This window comes from Pelobates fuscus, chromosome 3, assembly GCF_036172605.1.
Source record: "Pelobates fuscus isolate aPelFus1 chromosome 3, aPelFus1.pri, whole genome shotgun sequence".
Taxonomy (NCBI): Eukaryota; Metazoa; Chordata; class Amphibia; order Anura; family Pelobatidae; genus Pelobates; species Pelobates fuscus.
This window is the reverse complement of record NC_086319.1, coordinates 89,049,734-89,055,733: the sequence shown is the minus strand read 5'-3', so window position 1 is coordinate 89,055,733 and position 6,000 is coordinate 89,049,734. Positions and strand designations below refer to the sequence as shown.

The window sequence follows — 6,000 nt, the reverse complement described above, 5'->3', positions numbered from 1 at the left end:
AACCCTTTCAGTCCCATGGGGAGGGGGGCGGTAGAAGGCGGTGATATATGCGGGACTGAAAGCGTAATATGTGAGGTAGGGAAATGTTTTTTGCAGGTGTTTATAAAAGGAGAGCATAATAAAGCAGACTGATCCCTATATGTTCTTAAAGAAAAAGCGGACTTTTTTATATAATTAATTGTAAGAGGCATGTGTGACATGTCATGATTCCCTTTTATTCCTGAAGTTTGGTCCTCAAGGGGTTAAAGGGATTGCCTGCTTTCTACAAGAGAACATATTATGAAAATTAAAATGTAATTCTATCTGCAGGGTAAATAAAGAGGTATGGATGGTTTATGGCCCTTTCAGGACAGCGTGCCTCCTTCTCTCCTCCCTCCTCACACAGCCTGCATGCAAGTTGACAGAGATGTGGTAACACATCTTTACAAGGAACCAAGTTGAGCACCACAGGTGTCACCTACAGAGAAAGGGACCAGTCTGCTGCAGGGAGCCTAGTGAGTACCCAGGTCTGTACCAGAGACTGCTGCCTGGCAGAGGGCATGCGTTTCAGATTGAAAGTGGCACGGCTAGTCTCACACACCCACCGGTGACACACGGATTGGGCTGGTAGTGCATGTGACATGTAACAGTGGGGTCTTTGTCACATACCTTTTCGCAGCATCTTTACCAACACTTTATAGAATCATGCTGCTTGTGAGGACATGAACCTCTTGTCTCCAGGAGGCTTGCGGCATGTGTCAACAGAGCAGCTGGAAAGTAAATACAAAGTTGCTCTGAGAATGCAGAACTTATCTTACCGACAGATCACTAAGAACATGTGACAGCAGACCATGCGCATGCAATTTAAAACGTATTTATTTTTTCCTTTCTGTTTTTAACAGCACTGTTTGATACAGTATAATTGTTACAGATTGTCTGATTGATGGGTTGCTGTTAATGTTTCTGTCCAAATTAATATTATTATTATTATTGGTTTTTATATAGCGCCAACTTACTACGCAGCGAATTACAATATTATAAAAGGTGGAAATTTTACAATAAATGAGACAATTACAAAATGTTGATGAGGACTCTGCTCAAATGAGCTTGCAGTCTAGCGTGTAAGCCAAAACGTGTAGCCTTCAGACCCGTTTTTGTGACGTTGACTGTTAGGGTGAAGGAGCACTATCTGTGTGCACACATTTTTAAAGATTTTAAGTTGAATGAACTGAAGAATTGTTTGCTTTGCTCTTGAACCAACTGTACTTGTGAACTACAGGAATTACAATAGTCATTATTAACCTTTATTTCTAAATATATCAATAGAGATGAACACAGCTGCAGACAGGGCTGTCTGCGGATATTGGTCATGTCACTTCTACTCTGTCACATTGTCAGTGACAGAGTGCCACATAGGGCAGCCCTTCACCCCACACAGAAATTAATTTCTCCAACAGGCTTCTCATATTTCCTTTCTGTGTTAATCCTTCTGTTACACCTAATCCCTGCCTCCAAATTGAATGCCAGCTATATTGTACATTTTATTCTGAACTATTATATGCAACACCTTAAAGGGCTCTGTTGCTTTATATGCATCATTCAAATGTATTCCTATTATTCTGCATGATTACACAATACTCCTTTAATTCTAATGCCAAACAGGTACCACCCATTCCATATGTGTATGTATTAGTTATATGTATCCATATATAAGGTGGATTGCTGTGCAAGCTGCATGTGTCCTCATCAGTGCTTCTTTAGAAGGAGCAACAGAATGCACAGAACTCATCACAACTAATCATCTCACAGACATGGATAAGGATGCAGGGAGCAGATTAACGTGGTTAATTTTTATTGCTGTTTTATTTTTTTTAATGAGGGAAAGTAATCTAAACTTATTGAAGAACAAATCTGACTTTAAAAAAAATATATATATATATTTGTTCAGGTCGTAAAATTTCAAGTTCTTCAATGCCAGCCTGGTAGGGCCAAGACACACTTACCAGGGGTGACTTTCTACATACCAGGACAGAATTTTCACTTGCCAATGGCTGAGATATTTATTTTCAAAGTTAGAGTGTTACTTTAATCTTGAATATAATCACAGCTGCGATATTATTGACAATTTTTGTCCACAAGGCAATTACAACTTGCTTATCTACTGTAGAGGTTTTTAGGAGTGAACTATCAATCAGGCAGTATGGTTGGAAAAGGTACTGACACTTCTGGTCCTTTAGATTGTGAGCTCATTTGGGCAGGTGCCCCTTCACCTCCTGTTCCGTATACTCGTTTTCTTAGAATTAAATGTTTGTCCCATTTTCTATTGTACAGCACTGTGGTATACGTTGGTGCAATCTAAATACGTCATTGTAATTGAATTTGTGAGTGTACTGGCCACCACCAAGCCCAATATTTATTTCTCTCATTTTCAAAAGGCTGCCATGTAAATGTTAGCGCTTGTGACATCTAAATAGCCACGGCGGTGCTCAGTTGAAAAGGAAAAGGCAGTCTAGTCAAACTGAAATTTTGGAAACTCATAAGTGACTCATGACAACACTAAATAATCAAGTAGGGCAAACAGTGTGTACTGCAGACCTTGAACTAAGATTCATTAATAAGCCTTGTTTTCACAACCAGGAAAGTCATAACAGTAATTTTAGAGAATTGTAGCCTAACTCGTTTTTTTTTTTACTCTCAGCTGCTTTGGAAAAAAAAATTAAAATTGCATAAATAATCCAAAAAAATTCCAATTTAGTGAGTAAACATTTTCGTTTTATTCTTAACCCAAATAGATTAGTAAATTGAATACACAGTGTTTATTCTACATCTGTATGTGTGTAACTGATAAATAAAATTCATGTTACGTCAATGCTGACATCATATGTTGAACTCAGCCTTTACGCACAAACGGAGCGCAATGGCTATATACGTGCTTAGTAAATGTCCTTATATTTGACTAGTTATAACTTTCTAGCAGGGGTGGTATCAGAGAGGTAGGAAGAGAAAATATGTGTGATATATAGGTATTGTCATGTGATGTCAGTAGGCTTTCTGTATATGTTTTTGGAGAGGGTTGCCCATGTGATTTACACTGCCTTCCTTCACCTGTCATTTTAAAGATTGGGAGTGTGCTTGACCATATATATAACTAAAGTAGACTGGAAGCTCAGTGATTAGTCCATCAAGAAAACAAAAAACACAATGCAGAGGATTGTAAATCTTTCAAATGTCATCTTTTCCATTGAACTACCTAGAAACGTCATGTTGGAATCTTTGATGGATCATGCGAGAACATTTTTAATAGCTGTATAATTTCTTGCTTAATACCTGATTTTTCCCAGTTTAATAAATAACTCTAACCTCCATATTTCAATAAATACACAGTATACACAAATGCATACCTGTTCATCAATATCCGCATTTTTTTAAAATCAAATATAAAACCCCATGTGTTGGTTTGGTAGCGCCTCTAGTGGCTGTCAGGAAGGCAGCCACTAGTGGCGTGCTTAACCCTTTAAATGTAGTTATTGTTTTACATTAAAGGAACACTATAGTCACCTAAATTACTTTAGCTAAATAAAGCAGTTTTAGTCTATAGATCATTCCCCTGCAATTTTACTGCTCAATTCACTGTCATTTAGGAGTTAAATCACTTTGTTTCTGTTTATGCAACCCTAGCCACACCTCCCCTGGCTATGATTGACAGAGCCTGCATGAAAAACAGATGAATTTACCTTAAATAATTGTATCTCAATCTCTAAATTGAACTTTAATCACATACAGGAGGCTCTTTCAGGGTCTAGCAAGCTATTAACATAGCAGGGGATAAGAAAATCTTAATTAAACAGAACTTGAAATAAAGAAAGCCTAAATATGGCTCTCTTTACAGGAAGTGTTTATGGAAGGCTGTGCAAGTCACATGCTGGGAGGTGTGACTAGGGTTCATAAACAAAGGGATTTAACTCCTAAATGGCAGAGGATTGAGCAGTGAGGCTGCAGGGGCATGTTCTATACACCAAAACTGCTTAATTAAGCTAAAGTTGTTCAGGTGACTATAGTGTCCCTTTAAACGTTTAAAAATACAGGACCCCTGAACCCAAAACACTTCAATGAGCCAAAACACTTCAATGAGATGGAGTGGTCTAGGACAACATGACTTAAGTGGCCCATTAACAATTAAGTTTTAAAATGTCCTTATTTGCTAAGTGTTCTCTGATTATTTAAGTATTGTATCTGTAGTCACAAAATCACGTTTTGTTTTCAATTTTAGATTGTTTTCTTCAGCACATTGCGTAAGCTTAGGGAGCACCGTTTCCTTCTGGCAAACATCCAAAAATACAGCTAATACTTATTTTGTAGTATTTTGTAGTATTTTGTAATAGCTGGAAAAATAATTTGGAACAACTCATTTTCAAATGTTTCCTAAATTTGTGTTAGCATATTTATTGCATAATTTTCAAGTGTCCAAAATGTTAGGATTTTATATTTTGGGCCCAATCCCTCTGTCCCTCTTTTCTATCTAAGTGTCCAGTTTTTCTAGGAGCTCCCTATTGCTCGTGTGTCTGAATGTATAACAGAGCTCCACAGCAATAATAATGATATTAATGTGTCGTTGAAATACAATAAACGTTTTTAGAAATCGGTCTTTGTAAATAAGATGCATTGTATTGTAATATACCTTTTTATTATATTCAATTATTATAAAATTTCTCAGAATAGCCCCACCCACACATTTAAAGGGGCACTATAGCCACCAAAACCACTGCATCTTTATGTAGTGCTTCTGGTGTCCATAGCCTGTCCTTGTGCGTTTTTTAATGTAAACACTGCCTTTTCAGAGAAAAAAAAGTTTACATTGCTGCCTAGGAGGACCACTGGTGGCAGTAACTCAGACGGCCACTAGAGGTGCTTCCTGAGTCAGTGCTGCACAATGTGCAGCACTGGCATTCAACGTCTCTACACTCTGCATGCAGGCACTGAGCTTTCCCTAGAGATGCAGTGTTTGATGCGTAATAGCCTCCCAATGCTTTCCTATGGAAAAGCATTGGATTGGCTGAGATCATCATGTTTGATGACCTCAGCCATGGAGACAGATGTAGCTGCAGTGCGGGAAAAAAGGTAAGTTTAAACACCTTTTTACAGCAAATAGAGGGGGATGGAAATCTAAATAATTAGTTTAACACTATACTGTCATGAAGACATGACACTATATTTATGTATTAGGAGCCGTATACACTTGAGCATAAGTTTTTCGGCACATTTTTTGTGCTGAAAAAGCCCCACTCGAGTCAGTGTCTGTATTATGGCAACTTACATTGCCATAATACAGACCTGGACCGCCAGGCTCATTACGAGCCCGGCAGTCCTGTTGGGGGCTGGCAGCAATCTGTTACTTACCTTTGTAGCAGCTCCGGTCAGCTCCCTTCACCTCCGCTCCGTTCAGCTCACTGTCTAAATCTCGCGAGACCCACGGCCATCAGAGCGCTGTCATGGGTTACCGTGGCAACGCTCCGCGCGGCACGCAGACCGCGAGATTTAGACAGTGAGCTGAATGGAGCGGAAGTGTAGGGAGCAGACCGGAGCTGACAGTGAGCGGAAGGGAACAGAGGTGAAGGGAGCTGACCGGAGCTGACCGGAGCTGCTACAAAGGTAAGTAACAGATTGCTGCCAGCCCCCCCAAAATATTAAAGTAATTATATTAAAATCTAAAAAATAATATTACAATAAAAAAATATTAAAAATAATACGAATGCCCTCCCCCCACCCAGTTTACACACACCCTACACAAACACACACACACTCTGCATCATATACACACAGAGTGTGTGTGTATATAAGGCAGAGTGTGTGTGTATAATGCAGAAATACAAACAGTATATATATATATGTATGATACCTTAGAGTGAGTAACAATGGTATCTAAATATACTTATACTTATCTGATAAAGTCAAAACAGCCTCTCAAGGTCGTGGCCCAGTTCCCGACCTTTTACAACATATACATAGGCACAGAAGAGAAAT

The 6,000-nt window shown here is 38.8% G+C and overlaps 1 protein-coding gene across 2 annotated transcripts in view; it reads left to right on the top strand.

The window, feature by feature from the left end:
- Positions 1-382: 382 nt before the first annotated feature.
- The window catches only part of SLC26A2 (solute carrier family 26 member 2), a 47,012-nt gene continuing 41,394 nt past the window's right edge, over positions 383-6,000 (top strand). The window contains exon 1 of one of the 2 annotated variants that reach the window (XM_063445223.1): positions 383-494. The gene's annotated coding sequence lies outside the window, so the exon portion shown is untranslated. Of the gene's footprint in view, positions 507-6,000 lie in introns of both variants that reach the window. The other variant, XM_063445222.1, reaches the window with a different exon arrangement.